The sequence below is a fragment of the Haemaphysalis longicornis genome, unplaced genomic scaffold (genome assembly GCF_048455015.1).
Source record: "Haemaphysalis longicornis isolate Haplotype H1 unplaced genomic scaffold, Haemaphysalis longicornis Haplotype H1 scaffold_53, whole genome shotgun sequence".
In the NCBI taxonomy this organism is placed as follows: domain Eukaryota; kingdom Metazoa; phylum Arthropoda; class Arachnida; order Ixodida; family Ixodidae; genus Haemaphysalis; species Haemaphysalis longicornis.
The window spans coordinates 1,698,408-1,712,154 of record NW_027526389.1 but is presented as its reverse complement, the minus strand read 5'-3'; the positions used below and the strand labels follow the sequence as shown (position 1 = coordinate 1,712,154).

Sequence of the window (13,747 nt, the reverse complement as noted above, 5' to 3'; positions counted from 1 at the left end):
TCCTGGGCACACTAATGAGCCTTGATTGATTGATGAATTGATTGATTGAATATTAGAGTGAGTTTATTTCGTTAGAGGCGCTTTGTACTCCAGACGAACGCCTTTTAGTGCGTACCTACTACATTTTACCCGATACACACGCCCCTGAGTCTCAAAATATCCTAAAAACAATCGAAACTACTTTAATATCTCACAGTGATCAGTACCTCCAGGTAACTGAGGACCTCCATGCACCGGGAATTTTACAGAATTTGTCCCTAAATGATGCCTATAGCGATAGATATAACTGTAGTTTTATTTTAGTGGAGCTACTCACTACAAAAAAAGAAAAAGCTCCGGTGAAGTAGAAATTACGACACTTAGGCTGAAAAAAATGCCGGTCAAAGTTTTATTCTGAACCCTGTAAATCTGTGAATAGAAGCACTACGAAAATGAATTTTCGTTTGTAGGTTCATGTAGTCATACCGTTTAGTAAAATGTGCAAAAATGATGTCATCGCTCCTCATAAAAGTTTTAATTGGGGATGTCTTAATCATTTGCCTCAATAAAAATTTGTTATTGCTTTTAATAATAACTCTATTTTTCGTTTGCGGGCTTATGCGACCCTCAAATTTAGAAAAGTCCGCAGAAAAAACTGTTTTTCTTAAAATAAAAAAATCACGGCCGAAAGGGTTAGGCTCTACACAACTACATGTCGCCATCAGCTTGAGTATGCATCTGTAGTCCAGAATACCACGTGGAAAACCAATCGTATGCGTATCGAAAGGGCCCAAAATAAGTTTATATCGATCGTCCGCCATCGCTTCAGTGGTACTAGTAATTTTAACCCTGGATCACCCGCTTCATTAAAGCTATCCTGCTCTGTGCCTTGAGTTGTTGGAAATTTGGAGGCGGCATGACGAAGTGCTTGTTGTTTGTGCCAACGGCCTGCGGCGTGAGCTGCTTGATTTCCTTTTACTGCAGCATGTTCCGGCCTTGAGACGGCTTTGGTGTCTTGTAGCCGCGGGGCGCTGCTCTAATCCCTTTTTTACAGTTGCGCCATTGTGTTGTGAGCCTCTGCTCTAATAGTACATATTGAGGGCGCAGCTCTAACCCCTTTTTATGTTCTGCCATGGTGGTGTGAGGCTCTCACTATTGTCACAGAACCGGTTGCAGCAGTCCATGCTATTGCTGTTGCCTTAAACTCCCCTGCCATGCAGTGACGGGTGCGGGCGGATGCCAACCGTGACCACTTCACGGGGGGCGTTATTCACATGAAGGACGAAGTTGTTACCTTCTGAATATTTTTCCGCATCAGTGTAAAGTACGTCCCTGGTGAGTCTTGTCGTTAGTTGATGCTGTAAATGCGCGTCTCTTCTTTGCGTTATTTGCCAAATTTCGGATGCACGTTGCCTGGGATGTTGGATACGTAAACTTTTTTTTCTTTTGCACGGCGAGAGCGGTCGCTGTTGGTGTAAAGCATCTTGTAGGATTAGCTGGCTCTCTGTTTTATACAATTGTTGTAATTGGCGTTCTGTGCTTCAGCTATCTCTTCCATGGCGTTGTGAATTCCAAATTTAAGAAGCATGCCAGTTCATGTGGTTGTGGGAACTCATTGAGCCCATTTGTACGCCTTGCGGAAAAGTATATTTATTTAATTATTTCTGGATTTGTGAAACGTAATAGGGCCGCCGTACTTAAAGCGATTGTAAATCAGCGACTGTATAAAGTTTGCAGAGTTTTGTTTCTTGAGAACCCGCCAGCGGTTCCTGATTCTTGGAATATGATGTATAACTTCATTGACAACATTTGTAGGTGAAGTAGTTCAGGTCTTCCTGCTTCGTCTTTGGGAATCAGCAAGCCAAGAATTCGTATTTTGGGTACCATGGGTACCGTTGAACTGAAGACCCTCGCCTGAAGATCATGGTCGTAAGGCGATAAGCGCCCACGGTTCTTTTTGCATCATTAATCTACCAAATTTTTCTGTGGTGCATATTAAGCCACGGGGTGGAAGGTTGGCCCCTACTGTGTCTACTGTGTCATTTTTAGCTTGAAGTGTGTCTTTCTGCTTGCTTGTTGAATCATCGGTTATTTATATTGTAATATCCTGTACGTTAAACGCATAATATGTCAGTTATGTCGGCTGGTGCTCCTGGCGGAACTGCCCATGCTGAGGTTAAAGAGTGCTGTTGAAATTACTTATCCTTGTAAAGGCCATGCGGTAATTAATTGCCCGTAGACGATCGTAGGTCTCCGATACCGATGGTAGCACTTATTTCGTAGATGAACTCCTAGACGTAATCGAAACGACTCAAGCCGAGGTGCTATTTCTTTTTATGTTCGAGTATGCGTTTATGTCTCATATTGCAGAAAGCTTCTTTGATATCAATAGCAAGAATTTCTTTACTCTTTCTTATTTGTACGCTGTCGAGGACATCGTGCTTTATCTGAAGTATATCTTCAGGGCTCAAACCCAGCCGGAAACGGAGCACTGTTCCTGGCAGTTTCTTGTGTTCTTCCTAGTATGACCTGAAGCAGTTCACCACCTCCGGTCGACAAGCTTGCCGGTACCTTAGATGTACAAACTTTCCTGCTCATGTTGCTAGCGATGTCACCCTCAGGTTTAGAATGCTGATTGGTGTGTTGACGCTAGGTTTAGCGGACCTGTGCGCAATTCCATATTTCTGTAATATTGCCTGTAGCCTATAAATCATTTATGTATCGAAGTAGTCCATCGATGTTTGTCTCTGGGACACTGTGGCGGCCTATATTTTTTTCTGTGTTCAAAGCTTGTTTTTTTGCTTGCACCACGATCTATTCACCAGTGATTTACCCGCCGTGGTGGCTGAGTGGCTAACGCGTTGTGTTGCTGAGCATGAGGAGGCGGGTTCGATTCCCGGCCGTGGTGGGCGCGTTTTTATGGAGGCGGAAAGCTAAAACGCCCGTGTGCACAAAATTTCGGCGCACGCTCAAAAAACTCGAGGTGGCAAAAATTATTCTGGATGACTCCTCTCGCCTATTACTTCATTCTATAAATTAGATACAACCTGTTCAACTAGACAATCGTATTTTATCTGTGATACTGCGAATTAAAATTGCATTTTTGTCCGTCACAAACACAATGATGTCGCTGCAAGTAGTCCACTGTTTATTAATTATTTCTGTTTAACACTGCTTTCCTAAGTAGCTGAGAAAAAAATAAAGAAAAACGTACCAGAGAAGCTTATTTGCATTGTCGTTGGTTGATACCGCAATTGCTGGTCAAGAAATATTCCTCTCATCGTCAGTTTCTTGGGTATGTTACTTCAAAAAAAATGAGAAAAGGGTTCATGCATTTTGTAGCAATTTGGAAAGAGTACAAGTAAACGCAGAGAAATCTTACCCTGAAAGACCATGCGATCTCGTGAACGCTACGTCTCTCCAGCCATTGTATTTCACATCATCAACTTTGCACACATTTTTGGCGTTTTGTGTATCGTACATACCTAGGTATGTCCATATGCGTTGCGTGGTGTTATAAAACTGAAACAAGATATGCGTGTTCAAAAACCGTTCTTAAGACAACTGTTATAAATATCTTTATAAGTTATCTAAAAATACAATGGTAACTCAAGTACAATTGCAGGCATTTATGACTCTAACGGAACCCGAAAATTTATTTTTGAAACTGTGAAGGCGCCATCACATCGCGGTGCCTTCGACTGTTAAGTCAAATTATTGCGTTCAAATTCAAATTACATTTTTCGCGACCTAAATAGAGCATGTATGCGTTGGTACAAAAAAAGTACCGATAGCCAGCCGCCGTTAAGTTGCCTAAAATGTTGTCAAGAAAAATATATGCAGCCATTGTCAATTTCAGTGAATCCCGTTGAAAAATACACATCAGCCAACAGAAAAAGCAATGTATGCATTTTCTCTCTGTTTTAGTCTATGCTTTTTACTCTATTGTTCTGCTGATTGCCTTTCTTAATCCAGTTGCACGTTATACGCAAATGGCCCTACAAGTTGTAACTCCGATCCTTAACTGAAAGACTAAATTCTGACCTGTCACAACTCACTCGGGGGTGCAGAAATGCTATGTTTCAATTTAACACGTCTAAGGCAAAATTTGTGGTCTTCCCTTTGTCCCCAAAGCATTTAGCTTCTATTCCTCCCGTTAAAATTGCTCTCAATAACATCCCTGTAAGCGGTTCTCCAGATTCGTTGGCGCTGAACTCGATAGTAACTTGAAATGCCACCGATATAATGCATCTATTAGGGAACATGCATTGATGTATGGCATAAGAATGCTGGCTAAATCACGCCTTTGTTTCCGTCCCTTAACACTAAGGTCACTGTATTTTTCTTTTGTTTTTTTATTTATGTCGTATTGCGTTATTTCGTGGGATGACACATACACCACTTTTGTTGCTTCAGTTCAGACAATTCAGTACCAACCCACAAGGTGCGCGGTGCCTAGCCCATTTCTTACTAACGCTACGTCATTACTTCACGAAAACAATATAACACTGTTACCGAACTTGATAAATATAGCCTCGGTATTTACATGTACAGGATTACAAACAATCAACTTCTGCACTCAACTTCTATTCGTTCAAATAGCAATGTCACGACATTTGCGCCAAAGAATAATTTTCTATTGCCACTATTTTCTTTTCGCACTAATTAGGGCAAGCAGACGGTTCATTTTGCTTGAATTTCTTTTTGTAATAGCTTGCCTCTTGACCTTAAAGCCTCCCGTTCCCCGAATGTAATTAAAACGAAGGGAAAAGATCACTGCATCTCAACTAGCTAGCCTGTTTATCTGTTTCTTAGTTCTTTAGTGCTTATTATAAATGGCTATCTGTAATGAATTGTTTTTGTAATGAGTGTGTTTTTCTTGGTTTTCATTTTTTTCTGTTACAATATAAGCGTATACACGCACTTCATGTACCTCAATTGCAATTTACTGAAGTTGTGTTTTTCTGCTATGAGCAATGAAACTATTCGCACTTCTACATTGCACAGGAGGTCCCCTTACAGTCACGGACTTTGCGACCTCTTTCTGTATATCTTGCACATATTATGTGTACTTTGCACGAAGAAAACTTTTCAAATTTCTGATTTTCTTATTTGTGATTGCCAGTTAAGATAATTGATACACGCTTTTTGTTTTTAACACAGACATTGGGGGAAAAGTACGGAACCATATGCCTTTATTTGCCGTTTTTTTGTAACAAAAAATGGCCAGCCTCGCGTTTAATTCCCTGTTTCTCAGCATTCTTTATTTAACAGTAAAGAATTAAATAGAGTAATATTTTCACTGTGCTTTCAATTGGTTAACATGGGTAATCCCGCGAACAGAACCATCACCGTCAATGCTTATTTTATAGGGCTGTGCGTACGAGTCTAACGCTTCCCTTACACTCCTTAGTAGTAACCAGGTGTCTTGAGAGAATTTCAATAACGGTATTATTACCCAAGACAATGCTCATTCATTAGCGCATGATATTTCATTCGTAGCTACCCTGATTTTCATTTGCGAGAATAAGGATGTGTTATATCTTTGTATAGTTTAAGATAGCTAGCTACATTGCTTGAGATTGGGTCTTATTTGAAGATTGGTGCGTAAAACACAAACTATGAGTGCAAGAATTGCTATCCTGCAACAAAAAGGTAACAAGGCTGACAATACTTGTTCACGACCAGACTTAGTACGCTCCATTATTGCAACTGCGTAGTTGGCTTAGTTAGTTCAGTTCTTTGAAAGTCGGCTCTTGTTTCGAAGCTCATTAGGTTAAACATAATGGTGGTGTTTGCTTTGCGCTGACAGTATGATGTCAGTTTTTAAACAGGAAATGTATCTGATCTTAGCTTTATTTTAACCCCACGTGATTTCTATTGCTAATCCGGAGGTTATTTTTAGAACTTCTTCATGCACAAGATAACACATGAAACACAAGTTTTTACCTGTTATGGCGCGTAATCCCTCCATTTACATTGCTTTGTCTATGTATGTTCAAGCCAGTATTTGCTTCGACGCGTGTTGCTCGGCGTGCATCTAGGTGTATGGACCTCAATGCAAAACAGAGGCTGCGCCGAAACCCCCTGCACCATGGAGAATGCACCACTCCACTGGTTTTTCCTCAACGATAGCTATTACCATCGCGTAAACCGCCATCTGGCCGACGAGCTAACGGAATCGTGCACATTGGTTGGCTCGATTAGTTTTAGTTGCCTTGCACTCCGAATTATCTTTTTGGCGAAGTGATACCACCGATAATAATATGGTAACTAATCAGTCATCTTTTCGTGCTATACATGTGTATTTAACATGGAAGGGGTGCCCAGTATTAAGGCCCAACCACACACACGCGTAAAACCGACGTACTCGCGCAACGACGCAAAACCGGCGTAAGCGCGTAAGGAACCGGCGTACTCCGGCGTACGCGAAATGCATTGGAACGCGCTTGTTACGCCCAAGTCACAGCGCGCCAGACATCGACGCAAACTTTCGGACGTACGGTGTTGACGTACACGTCTGGCGGTGATGTTATCGGCGATCAGGTGGCATAACAAGACAGAGAATTGATAAATAAGCTAACTTCACTATTCATTATGCAACAGAACAAGTAATTTGTAAAATACGGTGACCAAACAACCAGACAAAACACGCGAAGCAGAGAGCATCTATGGGAGCAAGGCAGTTTTACGCCAAATGTAGCCGAATGGTTTTGTGCATGCCAAGTATGCATACTAATCCTTAACGTTTTTTAATGTCCCAAGAACTGTTTTAGTTGTTTCTGTATTAAACATACGTATTTTTTCAGAATAGGCATTATTTGCTTTATTTGAGTTAAAATGTAGTTGAACTGGTCGCCACAAAGCTGAGTCCGAAGTAGTCGAGCCACACTTCGCGGCGCATTGGTTTACGCGCGCGCTGCGGTCTATTCGTTTCACCTGCACCACGTGAACCAGTTCAGGCGGTGCGGCACTTCGCCGTTCGTTTCAGTGGTGCAGCTCGCAGCACCTGAACCGCGCCGTTCGATTTACCGGTGGTGCCGACGGGTGCAGGACGAGTTCATGGCTTTGCCTGCACTCCCTGCCGAGGAGGTGCAGAAGCAGACGAAAAAAGTGCAGGGCTGGTTCCGCCGATGGCGGAACCCACTTTGCACCGCTGTGAACTGGTTCAAGAGGTACAGGCTGAATCGAATAGACCCGTGGTTACTCGCCCTCTCCGACGTCGTCGGCCGGCGTAGGCCCAACCACATGCACGCGTAAAATCGACGTACCCGCGCAACGACGTACGCCTGTGGCGGCATACGCCGCTGCCTTTACGCCGGCCGACGACGTCGGAGAGGGCGAGTAACCACATATCGCCGCAACGCGCGCGTAAACCAATGCGCCGCGCAGTGTGGCTCGACTACTTCGGACTCAGCTTTGTGGCGACCAGTTCAACTACATTTTAACTCAAATAAAGCAAATAATGCCTATTCTCACAAACATACGTATATTTATTACAGAAACAACTAAAACAGTTCTCGGGACATTAAAAAACGTTAAGGATTAGTATGCATACTTGGCAGGCACAAAACTAACGAATCCCTTCCGCTACATTTGGCGTAAAACTGCCTTGCTCCCATAGTTGCTCGTTGCTTCGCGTGTTTTGTCCGGTTGTTTGGTCACCGTATTTTACAAATTACTTCGTTTTATCGCATAATAAATAGTGAAGTTAGCTTATTTATCAATTCACTGTCTTGTGATGCGACCTGACTGCCTATAACATCACCGCCAGAGGTCTACGTCAACACCGTACGCCCGAAAGTTTGCGTCGATATCTGGCGCGCTCTGACTTGGGCGTAACAAGCGCGTACCAATGCATTCGGCGTACGCCGGAGTACGCCGGTTCCTTACGCGCTTACGCCGGTTTACGTCGTTGCGCGAGTACGCCGGTTTTACGCGTGCATGTGGTTGGGCCGTGTATGCCGCCACAGGCGTACGTCGTTGCGAGAGTACGTCGGTTTTACGCTTGCATGTGGCTGGGCCTTTAAGGTACGTCCTTACTTGTGGCGCCACGTGCGCAGCGCTGCGCGCGTAAAAATGCGCGCCGCAAAACGCCCTTTCGCAGCAAGATTCCTCTGCCGCACACGGAGAGTGCTGGGACCCATTGCGGGAGGGCGCTTTGCGCCGAACTCAACGAGCCGATCAGCGCCCGGGTCACCGGAGTGAGGCCACGTGAGCGAGGTCAGTGTTCTCTTCGGGTAGCTGGGCCGGCGAAGACACCCGGCGAGCGCGCAGAAACGTTCTTCCGTTCTACACCGTCGGAGAGGGCAAGGCCCGGTTTGAGCCGCCGCCGCCGCCGCCGCCTTTGCGCGCGCGCGCTCTCAGTAGTTTGGCCTCCAAAAAGAGGCAAACTTTGAACTCAAGACACTCTGCTCCGAATATACGAGGATGTCCATAAGGACCCTAGCTTAGCCCAACTTAAAGCAATTCCTGCCATCGACCTCAAAAAAACATTCGATAATGTTCATCACGACGCCATGCTTGAAGAATTAAAACATACAGGTTGTGGCCACCACCTATACCGGTATGTCGCAGATTTTCTGCGTGGAAGACAACTTACCATTGGTGTCGGCGAGTACAGATCAGGTCCTATTTCTCATCCCCAGAGAGGTATTCCTCAAGGATCTGTCCTGTTGCCAACACTCTTCAACTTCGCAATGCTAAAAATTCATAGAGCCCTCGCCGCAATTCCCGATATTAAATATTCTTTGTACGCCGACGATATCACAATCTGGACCAATTCAGGCAACGTGGGACACAGGACAACCTTCAAAACACATACATGCGGTGGAGAACTCCGCGAAGAGGATCGGACTTGAATGCTCCGCCGAAAAGACAGAACTTCTCCCCGTACACAACCCGCGGTGGAAGCCGCCCACTGTGCGGCTCACACATCAAGGCAAACCAATCGAACCGCAATCCAGCATCAAAATCCTTGGACTTCATATACAGGCAGACGGAGGTGGACACAAAGCAGTCAACCACATACTCAAGCAAGGGGAGCAAACCCTCCACATGATGAGAAGGGTCACTAACAAAAATCGGGGCTTGAAGAAAGTAGGCCTTCTCAAACTACGGGATGCACTCATCACCAGTAGAATTCGATACCAAATACCCTATGTTACTCTTACAAAAACTCTTGAAAATAGACTTGATGCGCTAATCAGGAAAGCCACGAAGTTAGCATTAGGCCTTCCCATCAGCACTAAAAATTAAAGCCTGGATGCTACGTGAACAGTTTACAAGGTTGAAGAAGTCATCGCAGTGCACAGATATAATCAGTTACGCCGACTCGAATCCACCCAAGCAGGCCGCCTCATCATGACTGAATTGGGATATAACCCAAGCCGGAGGAACCGATGCGATGCAATCCCTATTCCGAAAAACGTTCTGCAGCACCTACACGTAGCCCCAATCCCACGGCATATGGATGTAGAAAAAACCCCACCCGCAGAAAAATTAGAGCCAGCTACTTTTGCAAAAAGATCGCAAGAGATCCGAACCATACCCATGGCTTCACCGACGCGGCCAAGAGAGGCAACATGTGTGCGATTGCCTACGTGACCACCAAAGGAGAAACGAACACTGATCTCCGCAACTGCCACACAGTGGAGGAGGCGGAAATTCTCGCCATAGCCCTTCCAGCAGCTCACCAAACCGAACCTAGTAGAATCACCAATATTTACACCGATTCGAAAAATGCATGCATTCTTTTGGGTCAAAACACTAGCCATCCAAATGCGTTACCCTTTTTTTCTGCCGTCAAAGGACCAGTTAGGGTGTACTGGACCCCTGGGCACACTGGCATGTCGTGGAATGAAGGAGCTGACCTGCTCGCCCGCGAAACCCTTCTCCGGGCTCGCGACATCAGTGACAAAGTCCAGAACCCTAGTCCTCTTACCCTCACACTAAAGACCTACCTACCCGATAAGAGACGTCTGCCGTCACCTCATCCCAGACTGACCCGGCAGGAACAGGTTGCCCTTCATCAAGCCCAGACAAACACGCTTCTCACACCAGCTCTCCTTCAACTGTACAGAAACCAAGCCCACACACCCCTCCAAAACTGTGCATGCTGTAAGGTACCGCATGATCAAACCCACATCCTGTGGGTCTGCGCAGACACCAAGCCAATTAGGGCACATCACACTAGATAGTGGCTTACTACTGCAACCAAGTTGGAGGAGCAGAGGAGCCTGGCGGACTTCATCTTGAAGGCCGCCAGAAGCTGCCTGGAACGAGGCGGCTCTTAGCCTCCCCGCCACCCGCGTTTCCCCTTCCCTTTTGAAATGAAATAAAGTATTACCTCCCTCTCTCTCCCCAAAAAGCGGCGGCGTTTCTGCGCCCGCGGCGCTGCGCCGCTAGTAAGGACGTACCTTTAGAGGTCTTGTCGTCGGATGGCCCCATAGCTTTGTGGCACTGACTGATTTTGAGCGCCCTTCTTTGAGCGTAAATCTTTGAGCCCTCTTCAATCTTAGGTATGGCGCGTGCGAGCATTGTGATATTTCAAGTCCTTTTTATGAGAAAATGGGATCGTTCTTCTTTGAAGGGTAAACGTTATCGTTCTGGTAGCCGATCGTCAGTACGCGCGGTCAAAAAATTGAACACCAGTATACAGCTCCAGGTTCTAATCGCGAAAATTCCTACTGTTTTCTGAGGGGTCGCTCTTTCAGTGCAATCGCATAACACTATTCCTTCGCGTCATTTTTGGACCCGGAGCAGAGTGGTACCCTTTGGCTAGCTTTCAGCCGAGGCACATAACACCCTTCCATGCACTGCAGACACTCCCATGATTGAACAACACTAAGGTAAATGCACTGCTGCAAAGAAGGCGCCCTGTGTTTCCATTGAGAGTACTGACTTCACGTAAGCACGATCCGCATGAACGGTGAATGTTTGAACTTTCTGGTCTCTCAAAACAGGTGTAGGTCTTGCATGTGTCTCAGTAATACGAAAAACGTGCATTGAACTCGAAGTTGCATGCACGTGAAAACTACACCCATGTCATGCGTCTGGTACCGTGGTAGAAGCAAGGCTTGCCGGGTATCGCGGGCATTCAAGTATGCAATAATCCCCTGCCAGACATTTACTTTAGGTAATATTTGCGTTGAGTCACTATTTTGTGGGTGAGAGTACCCTGCACAAGAAAAGTGATTCAAAATGTGAGTCTCATGTGTAGTATTTTAGGAAAATTACCTCAAGCCATGCACCATTTAGGCCGACGCTCTCTTTCGAGTTGCTTGTGGACTAGCTTGCAAAAAAAGCCCCGGTTGTCAAACACACCACTTCAGGGGGGAATGAACTGCTACAGAATGGATCTAGAAGTCTTTTTCAGATGTGCAGTTGCTCTGCCACACTGGAGCTGTTTTTTACCACATGAAATCTTCTTCCTCATTACAATTATTTTTTTAATAAACTGGCTATGTCCGCCTGCATTATTCTCATATTTCTTCTTTGCAGACAATGACAAAGTGTCCATAATTGTTGAATACCATTGGAATGCCTCCGATACATGTTACTGAGTTAATAATCTAATGTTTGGTGCCCTACGATTCCCTAAGACAGCACGGCCCTCATGGGGACCAATTTAGGTGCAGGTATTAAAAAAAGACAAACGTGCTTGTGATGACATTGCTAGCGGAACTGTAAGATACGAACTCGCACATGAAAGTGAGTTGAACGTGGATCAACCGGTGATTGCTCAAAACACTTCGCCGAAGCTAAAGGCCGCTTCTCTTAAATTTTGGTTCAGAAGTAAATCAGATAGCTTAGGAAGGTCCTTCAGCATGAAGGTTGTCATGGCAAAGTTGTGATTTATATATACATCTATAAGTTGTTCCTGGATAAGTGAGCTGATATTTACCTGTAGTAGTAATTAGCGACCTCGTCTTAACAAATGTTTTATATCAATCCTTATTCCCACTAGAAAATGAAGGAGAGTTTATTGCCGTGCCCCAGCAACGTGCGATTGTAATGTTTTTTACCTGAAGTTTGGCAATCTGTCTTCTTACTTACGGGAAGCTTGTTTTTGCAGGCGATAAAAATTTAGGGTTACTTGTCTATTACAGAACTTGCTTTATTGGTCAAAGGTATATTTTGGCGTATCACAAAAAATATGCAGCACAGCTGGAGAAAAGCCCGAATGTTACGACACAGATGAGGGCTCATATCATTCTTTGGCAGCTTTCTGCTGCATAGTTCTTTTGTTGCACAACATACCTTGCCGAGTACCACCTAAGCCACGGCTGTTTGACACGCTTCATTTCCACAAAAAGTCACATTTGGCAGAAATGACATATTTTTAATATAATACCATCATTAGAGAAAAATTGTTGTATAGAATTTTGAAAAACCAAAAAATTAAGAAAAATTGCAAAAAAAACAATTTGCAGAGAAACCATTTCATAAATTTGAAAATGTGCGTGTTTGCATCTTTGGTTCTGTGCATCGTTGACCTGGGAAACACCAACGTTACTTCGGGTAATAAAAAGTGAGATACTACAGATGTTAGGAATTACAGACCCATCAGCCCCTCTGAGTTGTTTATAAACTGTTCACCAAAGTTATAGTTCGCCGCGTAGGAGACCTCCTGGTTTTTCAACAACTCAGAGAGCATGCTGAATTTAGGAAAAGGTAGTACACCATTTATGTAATCAACGTTGTCAATCAAGTGATAGAAAAATCCGCAAAATACACTTAACCCCCTTTGTATGGCATTTATAGATACAGAGAAAGCGCTTGACGCAGTCACAGTGCACCATGCTAAAAGCATTAAGAGACCGAGCAAGAAAGGAGACCTACATAATACTTCTAGATGACATACATATAAGACTTCAGGATAACACTTCTCAAGCAAAGCGACAAATTCCTGATCCAAAAAGAAGTAAGACAGAGAGATACTATTTCGCCAAACCCTTTCACAGGATGTCTGGAGTGGGTGTACAGAACCTTGACTGGGGAAACGCAGGATTACGGGAACATGGAAAATATTTGACCAATTTGACCCTTGCAGACGGCATATTCTGACCGACTGAGCCTGCAAACAATTTTTGATGAACTTCAGTCGGAAAGCTTTTCCATAGCGCTCAAAATATATATGAATAAATCTAATGTAATGAGAAATAAGCATGCCGAAAGCGCTCTTTTCAGCTAAGAAAACGAAACTCTAGAAGAAGAAAAAAAATATAACTACCTCGAACAGATGTTTAGTGCTGACCATCACCACGAGAAAGAAATCTGGTGTAAAATATGTATGGTCTGGGGAGCACCTGAAAAGCACTCCGAAATACTGAAAACGAAGCTGCCTCAATCACTCAAAAGGAAAATATACAACCAGTGCATACTGCTGGTGGTGGCATATGGAGCTGAAACTTGGTGTAATTTTAGACTTCAACCTTCATCAGTCCATCACATATCCTACTAAGGGTGGCGACACCGTAGATCTTCTTCTCACATCATGCCCAGATGACATCTCCAATGTGACTGCTCACCCAGGTCTCAGTGACCACAACCTACTTCACATTTACTTAGCTTCACCTGTGACCAAAAAATATCATAAGAAGCAGTTAATTACACACTACAAAAGGGCTAATGTCGAAGCGATAAACTCCAGGCTTGCTCACTTCCTTGAGAACTTTCAAGCATCTACTTAACCCACTCTGTCAACGCTACCTGGGAGCTCTTCAAGACTATGCTGATTAACCTTAAAAATAGGTACATACCCTCC

At 44.3% G+C, this 13,747-nt stretch overlaps 1 long non-coding RNA gene across 1 annotated transcript in view; it reads right to left on the bottom strand.

The window, feature by feature from the left end:
- The window catches only part of LOC144140876 (uncharacterized), a 144,343-nt gene that overhangs the window by 125,616 nt on the left and 4,980 nt on the right, over window positions 1-13,747 (bottom strand). Inside the window, exons 2-3 of the long non-coding RNA XR_013316378.1 lie at window positions 3,362-3,501; window positions 3,194-3,282 (exon numbers count right to left, since the gene is read on the bottom strand). This is a non-coding gene — a long non-coding RNA (uncharacterized LOC144140876). The remainder of the gene's footprint in view (window positions 1-3,193; window positions 3,283-3,361; window positions 3,502-13,747) is intronic.